Source organism: Podarcis vaucheri (genome assembly GCF_965113315.1).
Source record: "Podarcis vaucheri genome assembly, chromosome: 10".
Lineage (NCBI taxonomy): Eukaryota > Metazoa > Chordata > Lepidosauria > Squamata > Lacertidae > Podarcis > Podarcis vaucheri.
The window spans coordinates 63,161,621-63,174,770 of record NC_138748.1 but is presented as its reverse complement, the minus strand read 5'-3'; the positions used below and the strand labels follow the sequence as shown (position 1 = coordinate 63,174,770).

General features: G+C 46.0%; 1 long non-coding RNA gene across 1 annotated transcript; it reads left to right on the top strand.

The window, feature by feature from the left end:
- The first annotated feature begins 4,301 nt into the window (after positions 1 to 4,301).
- Positions 4,302 to 10,513, top strand: LOC309541495. The gene is made up of 3 exons (XR_014223752.1): positions 4,302 to 4,428; positions 5,978 to 6,098; positions 8,675 to 10,513. It is a non-coding gene; the product is annotated as an uncharacterized lncRNA (long non-coding RNA).
- Positions 10,514 to 13,150: the final 2,637 nt, after the last annotated feature.

Sequence of the window (13,150 nt, the reverse complement as noted above, 5' to 3'; positions counted from 1 at the left end):
GCTTTGGCATACCAGCAGAGGTCACTACACACCCATTTAAACCTATTGCCTTACCACTGGAGTCTTGCAACCTTTCTAGTCCTGAATTATAGGGGAAGGATCAGTGATAGGGCCGCGACTTTGCATGCAGAAACTTCCAGATTCAATCCCTGACCTCTCCAGGTAGGGCCAAAATCATGGAGAATTTCTTCTGCCGGTCAGTGTAGACAGCAGCCCTGAGCTAGATGGACCAAGCATCTTATTCCAATGTTCCTATGAGCCTTGAGATACATGCTGCGGGAGGATGGCTGGAGGAAAAAATGACTTCTGCAGGTTTACGCCAAGCCGCTTTCTTTTTTATAAAATATGTATTAAAACTTTACAACAAACATAGGCTCAAAGAACCAAGAAAGCTATACCAAAGATTGCACATAAACACAGATTACACAAAAAAAGAAAAAAGATAACAAGAAAAACACCAAAAAGAGGACCTAAAAGAGAAAAAGGAAAATACAAAATACAAAAAACAGCTGGCTGGGGGGGAAAAAGAGAAAACAAAAAAAGAAAAAGAAAAAGAAAAAATCAATTTTTCAATATCTTTAGGCTCATTTACTTATTTCCTTGACCTCCTCACACCTCCCCTTTTTGTATTCCCGTTTACAAAATCCTTTCAGCAAATCCTTACCCTCTTTCATTTATCTTTGCTCTATATCTTAACCTATTATGACTATATATTTCCATCCATATAACGATCTATATTTGCATATTCTTATTAACCTTATTACCAAAACCACTTATTTCCATTCCAACATCATTTTAACATTCATTAATTTTACAGTATTTCTGCAAATAGTCTTTAAATTTCTTCCAATCTTCTTCCACCAACTCTTCTCCCTGGTCTCGGATTCTGCCAGTCATTTCCGCCAATTCCATATAGTCCATCACCTTCATCTGCCATTCCTCCAGAGTGGGTAGATCTTGTGTCTACGCCAAGCCGCTTTCAATGTCAGCCTAATTCTCTCCCTTCCACCACTCCTTTTATGTCATCCACGTGCATCTAGCGCCATCGGTGATGACTTTCCTGTGGAATTCTCTGATAGGAACAGGACTTTTAGAAGGCAGCAATTTCATCACAAAGCACACAAAAACATAAGTAGCCATCAATGTTGGTTCATTAGAGAAAGAGAGAGAGAGAGAGTCCAAAAGCCACAATAGGGCAAAATATTACTACCAATGAATACGTCAGAAAAAGGTGAGCAAGTTTTTAAGATATCTGGGGCAATTCTTCTGGCAGGACATCAAACAAAGAAACCAAGGAAGGGAGCGGGAGCGGGAAAAGCTAGAGAGGGATACAAATGATTTTTTAAAATTAAATGCTAATGGTGCATTCTGGACCAAAACTTCCTCAACAGAGTCCTGGCAGGTGTTGTCTTCAAGAAGATGAACCGAGAAACAGGTGAGAAGGGCTCTTTTGCAGAAACACTCTGAACTGCGATCAAACCTTAGGAACAAAGGATGCTGCCTTGGACTGATCCAGACCATTAGTCCACTCAGTTCAGGACACCTGTCGGCATGCAGAGGGTCGCAAGGCCAGCTGGCTAGCCCCACCTGGGTCATCTCCTTCCAGCCGTCCCGCTGCGAAGACCCACTGGCCTCTGCTCCGACGTAAATCGGCAACCCGGGCTTCAAAGCCAGAGCACACTATCAGCAGATCGAGCTGTGCACACAGAATAGGCATGAGGCTTGTGAATGCATACTACAACTACAGATTTATTAATCATAAATCAGGACAAAGAAACGTGTCGTCTCTCTCTACGTCTTCTCAGAGGGACAGGAAAAACAAAAGCTATACACACAACGTTAAAGCTATGGTTTTCCCAGTAGTGATGTATGGAAGTGAGAGCTGGACCATGAATAAGGCTGATCGCTGAAGAATTGATGCTTTTGAATTATGGTGCTGGAGGAGACTCTTGAGAGTCCCATGGACTGCAAGAAGATCAAACCTATCCATTCTGAAGGAAATCAGCCCTGAGTGCTCACTGGAAGGACAGATCCTGAAGCTGAGGGTCCAATACTTTGGCTACCTCATGAGAAGAGAAGACTCCCTGGAAAAGACCCTGATGTTGGGAAAGATGGAGGGCACAAGGAGAAGGGGACGGCAGAGGACGAGATGGTTGGACAGCCTTCTCGAAGCTACCAGCATGAGTTTGACCAAACTGCGGGAGGCAGTGGAAGATAGGAGTGCTCTGGTCCATGGGGTCACGAAGAGTCGGACACAACTAAACGACTAAACAACAAAAACAACACACACACACAATGGAAGTTCCCAGCATACTGTGCTGGAATGTAAACAGACATGTGACACACAACAGTTCCACACTTCTGCTCCTTAAGGTGGAATAGAAATCTCAACACCACCTACATTGACTCGCAGTGGCTCTCAGGATTCCAGGCTGGGTCCATTCCAACCTGGAGATGTTGGGAAATGATCCTGGGACCTTCTGCTTGCAGGTGCATTCAGGTCCTATTTAATGATGCTAAAGGGTGAGACCATGTGCCCATGTGGGCAAGGGATATTGGATATAATATACAATTGGCATCATGGGAAAAGTTATGGAGGGAAGATTTAAAATTCACAGCATGTTGTACGCTGAAAGAGAAGTATATGAAAACGATGTATTGCTGGTACCTAACTCCTACTAAACTAGCTAAAATGCATAGAACTGCTACAGATACATGTTGGAAGTGTAAAGAGAAAGAAGGCACATTTTGCCACATGTAAAAAAGCAAAAGTATATTGGGAAATGATTTATAATGAGTTGGAAAAAATGTTTAAAATTACTTTTGTTTAAAAAAAAAACACCTGAAGCTTTCTTACTAGGAATTTTAGGTCCAGAAATACCAAAGGATCAGAGGAGACTATGTATGCTACAACATCTGCTTGGATGCTACTTGCCCAAAGATGGAATGAGGACAATCTACCTACAAAAGAAGGATGGCAAATTAGTCAAAATGACTGGGAAAATCAGAGATTAAGAGGTCAATAAATTTAACAAAGAACGGGGAATTTTAAAAAGTTACTTAAAAAGAACATTATAAACAATTGAAAACATTAGCAGGATTTTGAAAACACTTGCAATGAAGAGAGAACGATGATAAACATTGAGTTTTAAGAAAATATGGAGAATATCATAGAATCATAGAATCATAGAGTTGGAAGAGACCACAAGGGCCATCGAGTCCAACCCCCTGCCAAGCAGGAAACACCATCAGAGCACTCCTGACATATGGTTGTCAAGCCTCTGCTTAAAGACCTCCAAAGTAGGAGACTCCACCACACTCCTTGGCAGCAAATTCCACTGTCGAACAGCTCTTACTGTCAGGAAGTTCTTCCTAATGTTTAGGTGATATGATGCAGTTAGAAAAGAATATCTGGGGAAACCATGGAGGGAAGTCTGGGGATTTTGAGAATCCTATTTGTAAAATGATTATGATTTATGTATGATGATAAATGCTAAAAGTGAAAATGAATTTTAAAAAAGAAAAGAATATATGCATCCATGAGCCCTTTGACAGCTTGTGCAGGAGGAACAAATCAGCGGGCAGAACAGGGTCCTTCAGTCCCTGCTAGCTTCAAAATATGCCTCTTATCCAATGTGTGCTGGTGCGTCACAAGGTCATTTTTGATAGGGGAACCAATGTCCCCACTGTGGAAGGACGTGTGGGTCCAGAATTGGCCTCCACAGTCACTTACGGACTCATTGTTAAAACCGTGTTTATGGAAGACAATCTTACTCAGCTACGAGTGATCACCGAAGAAGAAGAAGAAGAAGTCTACACAGGAGTTCAAACATGGACAATAAGTTTGCTTAGGATGAGAGTCCTGGTCCTGTTGAGTTCAATCTTATACAGTGGTACCTCGGGTTACATACACTTCAGGTTACATATGCTTCAGGTTACATATGCTTCAGGTTACAGACTCCGCTAACCCAGAAATAGTGCTTCAGGTTAAGAACTTTGCTTCATGATGAGAACAGAAATCGTGCTTCGGGGGCGCGGCGGCAGCAGGAGACCCCATTAGCTAAATTGGTGCTTCAGGTTAAGAACAGTTTCAGGTTAAGTACGGACCTCCGGAACGAATTAAGTACTTCACCCAAGGTACCACTGTATCTGAATTCGCAACTGAGCCCGAGAACACGGCCAGAGTTTTACTGCACTGCAAACACTGTTCAGCAGGCGGCGCTGTTGTTATGATGAGATGATCGGTGCTGGATTGTTTTGTGGGAGTAAAAGAGGGTTCCACTTTATTCTTGCTATTAAATCATGGTTGGTGTGAACCTCACAGCTTCATGAAGCCTACAAAAAGAGGATGGGCAAAACAGTCTTCTTCACAGAGGGCTGCTGCTTCGAGAGAGAGAAGCGGAGAGAGGCAGATACTCCTTGACTAAGGTGAGTTCTTTGTACTCTGAAGTGCTAAGAATCTGGCATCCATAAGGACCAACTGCAAAAATTCTCAAGGCAGAATTAGTTCCTGAATGTTATTTCATGCATTCGTTGAGATCGCCAGAGGAGTTTATAGAATGACTCCAGAGGCGAGGTGCCAATCCTGGAACTGCATATATTCTATAACATTTCACATCTCTTGCATTTTCTAACTCTACTTCCCTTTCTGCAGGACTTTCTGTTGCAGTCCATTCTGTCAAAACCTTTTCTTTTCTTCCTCGAGATTTTCTCATTGCACCCTGTTTACCGTTCTAGTGCAACCTTTCTGTCTATTTCTCCCATTCTTTCTTGCCCTTTCCCCTAGCTTTATTTATTTGTTTTCATTCACTCATTCATTCAAATTCACACTCGAGTCAGTTAGAAAGAGCTTTAGGAAAAGTTCTGTTAGAGAAATACAGCAACGCATCACTTTACTTGTGTGTACTTTGCTCCAACATTTCACGATCTGTTTGCCGCTTGTAAAATGCAAAAACTAAAGACATAATGAGAATGAATGACTGCAGATATGAATGAGATAGATGCGGTGGGGAAAGCATTTTGCATGATAAAAGTCTGTAAGCATTGCCAGTGCTTTTTTCTGGGGGGGGGGATGCATACCCCTAAACATTTTGTGAATCTAAGTTTGGCCTCATTGAGGGGCAGTATTTCAGTATGAATAGGAAAACGGAGAGTACCCCTAAACATTTTTTTAAGAGGAAAAAAAAGCACTGAGCATTGATATTTATTTGTTGCGGTCTATAACCTGCCTTTCCAAAACTAGACACACACACACACAACAGAGAGAGAATTCAAGGTGGTTTAAGGGTTAGTTGGAATTAGCTACTTTCCAGATGAAGTAAGATTGAAGTAAGATTGGGAAAGTTTTTAAAACTTATGAGCACCAGACCAGTGTAGTGAAAAGAGTATAATATATAACAGAGTTTCTGGTTCAAATCTTTGCTTAGCTGTGAAGTCATAGAATGTCTGCCAGTTTTTTAAAAAAACACCCCCCCTTTTTTTTGCAATGTTAACAAACAAAGGTAAGTGAGGGGAAGGGAGGAAAAAGAATAGAATGCAATAAAATAAAAATAAAGATATAATATATAATACTAATAGTAACAAAAACAAAACAAAAACAAGCTTTTGCCAGAATGACCTACAGCACAGGATCATTGTGAGGAAACCATGGTGTATATGCAGATTCCCCGTGTACATGGTTCCTTGGTTAAAGATCAGAATGTAGAGCAACCCAGGAAGCTGCCTTCTACCAACTCAGACCATTGGTCTATCTGGCTCAGTATTGCTCGCTCTGGCTGGCAGCATCTCAGCCGAGTTTCATGCAGCTAGTCTTTCCCAGCCTTAACTGGAGATGCCAGGGACTGACTGACAGAGCAGATGACCCACCGCCGAGCTGCGACTCTTCTCCTTTGCAAAATGCAGTAAGATGAAGAGGCTTGTCACTAACTCGCCTTCTGTCTTCTCGCCTTTCCTCACTCCGCCGACCCTTACGAATCAGGACTGTGACATGATCAGGCTTTTGCTTTTGTCATTCCTGCTGGCAGCCATCGGTCAGAATGGGACTTGGGGGAAACCTGTTCACGGGGACATCAGATCCATCCTGCAGGTTGATTTTTCAGGTATGGCTTTCATCTTATTGATCCATCTGTCTGTCCTGCCTACCTTGTCTCTCCGCTGGTTCTCTTATTCCCGGGTTGTGGGTGTTCTATTCTCTGGACCATCTAACTCAGGCACCCCCAACCCGTAGCCCTGCAGATGTTTTGGCCTACAACTCCCATGATCCCTAGCTAACAGGACCAGTGGTCAGGGATGATGGGAATTGTAGTCCAAAAATCTGGAGGGCCAAAGGTTGGGGATGCCTGATCTAACCCTAACCCTAAGGGCATAGCAACTGCTGGACAAAAGTCAGCTCATTCTGATCTCCTGCCACTTCAGGTCATGGCAAGCTGGTCACACGCTGGGCAGCCACCTTAAATGTGGGACTAGGACGTGGGTGGCGCTGTGGGTTAAACCACAGAGCCTAGGACTTGCCGATCAGAAGGTCGGTGGTTCGAATCCCCACGGCGGGGTGAGCTCCTGTTGCTCAGTCCCTGCTCCTGCCAGCCTAGCAGTTCGAAAGCACATCAAAGTTCAAGTAGATAAATAGGTACCGCTCCGGAGGGAAGGTAAATGGCATTTCCGTGCGCTGCTCTGGTTTGCCAGAAGCGGCTTAGTCATGCTGGCCACATGACCCAGAAGGTGTACGCCGGCTCCCTCGTCCAATAAAGTGAGATGAGCACTGCAACCCGAGTCGGTCACGACTGGACCTAATTGTCAGGGGTCCCCTTTACCTTTAGAGATGAGTGGGTTTGCCCAAATTGGAATCCATTCTCTCCTTCAGGAACATTCCCCAGCTGTTAGCTCCTATGGTCAGTGGTATAGCATGTAGCGTGCCCCCTGATAGGCTCATCAAGGCCAGAGCTGCGGGGAGGCAAGCAGCGCCCGGGCCGGTCCTTTGGGACTGGGCCAGTAGTGGTACCTCCTTCTCCTCATGGCTGGCAAAGGCACGACCATGTCCACCCCACCCCTGGTCTGTCCAAGAGGGGGCAGAGGGAGGGCGCCAGCGCTGCCCACCGAGGAGGGAGGAAGAGGAAGGCAGGAAAGCACTGCCAGAGCCACATGAGTTGCCCAGGGTGCTGCATTGCAGAGACAGGATCCGACACAACAGCGCTCCTGGCTTCACGTTTCTGTGATCCCAGGTTGCGGCTAGTTTGCAAGGAGAGACTCCCTTCAATAGACGCTGGCTGGTGAAGGGACTGACTGCTGCCCAGACCACCAGGGAGCACAACACTTTCCCCAGCCCGGGTGCCAGCAACCCACGCTATGCCCCAAGTCACCTGTGCTTGGCCAGCTGTTTTGCCTAACAAGGCAGGACCTTTTCGGCAAGCTAGGCTACATAAGTTGCTCCTCTGTTTGTCCAGATCTTACAACCATAAATTACTAAACTGGGGTCATTCCACTTGTTAAGTTGTGGATGAACATATCAGACGACACAGCGATTCTTCAAACACCTCTTGTTTATTCACAGGCCAGAACAGAACTTCAGTACATAACACCCCTCCCCACCAAGATAAGGTGTTAGTTACAATCGTAATGCTTTCCTTATACAGTGGTGCCTCGCAAGACGAAAAGAATCTGTTCTGTGATTCTCTTCGTCTAGCGGTTTTTTCGTCTTGCGAAGCAAGCCCATTGACGGATTAGCGGATTAGCGCTATTAGCGGCTTATCTGCTGATCGGATCAGCTGATAAGCGGCTTAGCGGCTTAGAAAAAGGGGGGAGGGGAAAAAACCAGCAGGAACTCGCAAGACATTGTCGTCTTGCGAAGCAAGCCCATAGGAAATTCATTTTGCGAAGCACCTCCAAACGGAAAACTCTTTCGTCTAGCGAGTTTTCCGTCTTGCGAGGCATTCGTCTTGCGGGGCACCACTGTATACAGCACTACACGTAATGGTTCAATTAGGCACAAAAGCATATTGGTTACATTTCACCTACTTCCATTAGACCGACTGTATTACATGTCCAACGACATAGTCCTTTAAATAAGTTGGGCACCTGGAAGCTCTGCCAGACCGCCGGGGAGCGGTACCCAGGTGTGTCCCTTAGCTGCCGGTGGCGCAGGCCTCGATTCTTGGCACGCTTGACAGGCGGAAACCCAGGTCCGGGGGGCCGCCCGATTCTTGCTGAGGCTGTGGCGCGACTCTAGGTGGCGTTGAAACCAAGTCCCCTGCATCCGCTGCTGTGGGTGGAACATCCGCAAGTGGAGTTGGCGGAATGTCAGGCACGACAGTGGTCTGAGTCTGTGGGAAGTCCGGCAGACCCTCTGAAGCAGCTTGGTTCGGCTCCACGCCGGCAGTTTGCGAGAGAGGTGCAGGTGGAGCCCAGTGGCGTAGCATGGGGGGTGCAGGGGGGGCCGGCCGCACCGGGTGCAACATCTGGGGGTTAGGGTTAGGGGGCGCAAATCCACGGGTTAGGGGGCGCAAATTACTTGCCTTGCCCCGGGTGCTGACAACCCACGCTACGCCACTGGTGGAGCCTCGCCATCTGTAAGTGTCTATTCCGGAGCCACGAGCGCAGTTAGGGGAACAGAACTTCAGTACATAGCACCACTCAACCACAAATACCACTACAGGCTTATTGTTCCCGAGTTTCCTCCTAGATGCAGCAGATCCAGCCAACGATTTCCAAGCCAAGAGGAATTCTTATCACTCTGCCCGAGGCCCTGAGGTTCTCAACCCGGCAGACCCGTCCAGCCTTTGCTACCTCATCCAAGAGAGCGATACCGAGAGCCAGATCTCTTGCAGGCTCCGCTTCACCAGGAGCAAATTCAATTTCAACCCTTTCGGACTGCGATTTGGGAAACGGCAGGGGGGCGGCTTGGATGCCGATACCGGGAAACTGGGTCCCCACAGCAGCAGCAGCAGCAGCAAAATGCTGCAGTCCCTGCTGAAACCCAAACTGGACCGGATGATAGAGCTGTGTGGGGAGATGTGGGGAGAAGATTGTTAAGCTTTGCAAATCAAATCCATTCCAGGGGCCAGGCATTTGTAGCACAGATATCAATAACTGGGTTAGGGAAAACGATTTCAGGCACCCACAAAGAGCCCTTAAAAAAACACAAAACAAAAAAAAACACTGTTGAAACCAACAAATCAGGCAAACTACAAATTCTAGCCCTAAGAATAATCCAGAATATATTCGGCCCTGGCTGAGGTTATTAAAAATCCCCTGCTTTCAAAAAATGTATGTGCTTCTGCTTGGGTGCCTCTTCTCATAAAAGGAACTATTATTATTATTTTGTCAGTTAAAAAGGACTTAAAAGTCCTTCTAATTACATGTCATGTGTCTTTTCTTTACGAAGGAGGCTATTGTCCTGCTTTTAAAATAGACCAAAATCTTCCAGAGTATGTGTTGTTTTTCCTGAAGGAGATACTCTGCTTGGGTGGCTATTTATACATCACCAAAAAAGGAGAGAGAAAATGCATCACCACAGCTATGCACAAAATTTGAATGAGTCAGTTTATAGGTAGATGTGCAAAATTAGAAAGGGGGGGGGAATTAATGTGATTTAAATAGAAATAAAATTATTCTCCCTTAAGTGAAGCACACACAGGTAACCTGTCTGCAGACCTTCCTAGTATAGTAAGAAGTTCTGAATTTCTATTCAAAGAAATCGTTGATGGGCAACTCTCTTCTGTAAAGCAGGACAAATGGCGACCCTTCATTCTATACCTTTATGCCTCCTTTTTTATTTAAAAAATGTGGTGCCAGTCCCCATGCCTTGATAAAAGTGCCAAAGTTGCAGAAAGAGGTGCCATTATTCCGTACCAGCGAGTACCATCACAAAAAAGGATGGCAGAGAAAAACGGCATTTGTTAAGCATTGGTGAATTATTTATTTCGTAAAATTTATGTACCGCTTGATTGCAGAACCTTAGGTCTTGTCTCAGACCTGGTAGTAAAACTCAACAAGTTTGGAGAGCAGAGTCCAGCCTCCACCATTTACCATGTAAACCCAAGAACTCATTTGGATTTACTTGTATTCACTGTATTTTTTTTTGTAACTTAGGCTTTGTTCTCACTGAGGTGGAAAACCTTTGTCCGGGCTGCACAATGGCAGACCACATGTGGAAGCTTATGTGGCAAAACTTCCTCATAACAAAAACAGTTCCTCCTGTAAGAAATTGAGAACGTCGGGGGGAAAGTTAAGCTGGACCCCTTTCGTGATAATAAATATTCAGTGTGGAGGCCATTATTTCGGGAAGAGAAAGATTCAAACTGTATTGCCATTGTTGTTGAGTCATTTAGTCATGTCCGACTCTTCGTGACCCCATGGACCCGTAGTCAAGACTTAAATTTACCCCCAGTGGGAACTAAGCCTCAGCACAACCAATATTCAAGTTTGCAGTCTCGTCAAAAATGCTTTTTCATGTGCTAGAATATGGCACAAAAGCTGCACGTTTGTCTTCTGACAATAAAATGTGTTATCTGTGTCACAATATGGGTGTGAAAATGGCCAGTGTTGTGACTTAATTTTCATCTACAATGAAGCAAGTGGGAATACTGGTTTCACCGTGAATGATGTGCACTTGCTTCCCTCCGACTTTTGCCCTCCTTCCAGGAGCATAAAAGGATGCTTTACCAAATCAGACCATGGCCCCATATGGTTCAGTCATGTCCACATTGTATACAGAATCAGGTCCAACTCCCAGCAATGCAGGAATCAAAACTCTGGCTGGCTCTCCCAAGGTTTCGGGCATCTCCCTATCTGGAGATGTGCTGAACTGGGGCCCTTTTGCATGCAAAACATGCTCTACTATTGAGCCACAGCCTCTTCCCCAGTTTATAAATACAACTGTATCCCACCCCACCTGCCAATTCTGTTTTATCTATCCAGGAGTTTTGTCACTGACTAATAAAGTATTTGTGAATCCCTTTTATCTGCAGTGAACAAGGCAGAAATTCACCATTGTTGAGGTTCGGACAGGCCTTTTCAAAACAGGGTCAGAGAGAGGATTTATAGATCCTGGAGGAAATGACTCAGTTTGTACTTCTTAACATGCCCTGGCTGTCAAGTTTTCCTCTCTGCTTCATATGCTACTGGATCTTAGTGAAATAAGATTCATCTGTGAGACAACTTACAAAGCACCAACTCATAAAAATAGGTCACTGCATAACAGAACCATCAGATTAGCACAGGGTTATAAAATACAAAGCAAATGACCATCACTGAATCAAATTAGTTCTCTAAAAACTCATGAGAAACACATGTTTTCAGCAGGAAGTGAAACAGCAAAATTGTAGGTGCTGATTTGCTATCAATGGGGGAAGTGTTCTGAAATACTGGGGCCGAGAGTTCACATGGAAACTGAACAAATGCTGTCAGGGGTTCAGGAGCAGAGACGCAGAGAAGGGAGGAAGCAGAGAGCGAGGGGGAGGAATCCGAAGGGAAAATGAGTGATGATGACGACCCGAGATCTCCAAGCCTAAGCAGTGAGTCAGAGGACTCCCAAAAGGGAGCCCCAGTGAGCAGAGCAAGGGGGGGATCCGGGGGGACACCCCAGGAGGAAGGGAACAGAGGAGATTCAGAGAGCAGCAGCTGGAAGTCGGGACCCACGCTCATAACTGAGGGCGGCAGCAGCTGGAAGTCGGGACCCACGCTCAAGACTGAGAGCAGCAGGGAGGAAGGTAGCCAGGCATCGGGTTCCGGAGGCGGTCAGCAGGAGGGAGGGCACGAGTCAGGGGTGGTCACGCCCTCCTCAGAGAGCGAGGCAACGGTTAAGAGGAAAGTAGAGAGTTGGGCGCGCGCGCCAAGTTCAAATGCAGCGGAAGCTGGAGCAGTAAGCAGCCCGGAGAGTGAGCCAGGTCCTAAAGCCCGCCGCAAGGAGGCAGAAGGATCAGGGGGGTCAGCGTCAGAGGAGAGTAGAAGGGAGGAGGCCCAGGGGGGCAGAAGGACCCAGAGACGTAGGGAGAGGCGAAGGAGGTGGAGCAAGGCTAGGGTATTAAGCTGGTGTGCAAGAGGCGGGGACTCAGACGGGTCTTCGCCGACCTAGGGCAGAAGGTGTAGAGCTGCACGCTGCAGTTCGGAAATGAAACCTGTAACTTAATAAAGACTCTTATAAAGTGAACGCTGGCGGACTTGGTCCTATGTGAGCTGGGACTGGGTGGCAGCTCTGACAAATGCGTAGGGCTTCTCCAGAAGATCAGTGATCTGGCCAGTGCCTTAAGGGATAATATGGTCCTTCACTTTTTAAACTTACTCCTCTTCCTGACTTAAGCTAGTCCTAGGCCAGGCATCCCTAAACTCGACCCTCCAGCGGTTTTGGGACTACAATTCCCATCATCCCTAGCTAACAGGACCAGTGGTCAGGGATGTTCCAAAACAGCTGGAGGGCCGAGTTTGGGGGCGCCTGGCCTAGGGTGTTTAGGGCTTTGTACGGTGTGGGTTTTATGGGGTGTTAGAGGGCCAGTGCCTCTGCTGGGGGACACACTGTGTTCCTTTGGGGGCAGTTTGTCCACCTTTGATCCCCACCCTGAACTCAGCTCTCACCTATGGCTCGTAGAAACTGACCGGCTGAACCAAGTGAGAGTAGCCAACAGGCCTCAAACTCTTGGTGAATTAGGGACATTCCCTGCATGCAAAGTAATCTTTTTCGGACATTTCAATTAACCTAACCGAAGTCTGTTGATTTCAATGGATCTACAGTGGTACCTTGGGTTACAGACGCTTCAGGTTACAGACTCTGCTAACCCAGAAATAGTACCTTGGGTTAAGAACTTCAGGATGAGAACAGAAATCGCGCAGTGGCAGCGCAGCGGCAGCCCCCATTAGCTAAAGTGGTACCTCAGCTTAAGAATAGTTTCAGGTTAAGAACGGACCTCCGGAACAAATTAAGTACGTAACCAGAGGTACCACTGTACTCGTGTATGAGTTACGTCACATACAACCCTATAGAAAAGCAGCATCTTCTTGTAATATTAATCATCCGAATAATAATAATAAAAAATGCAAAGCTGCCAGATTGTAGATGTTTGGAAAATTCTATCCCCCAACCCCATCATCACATACACAGAATCTGAATGCTGAGGTTTTGTATTATTATTATTATTTAAAAAATGAGCACCCACTGCAAGAA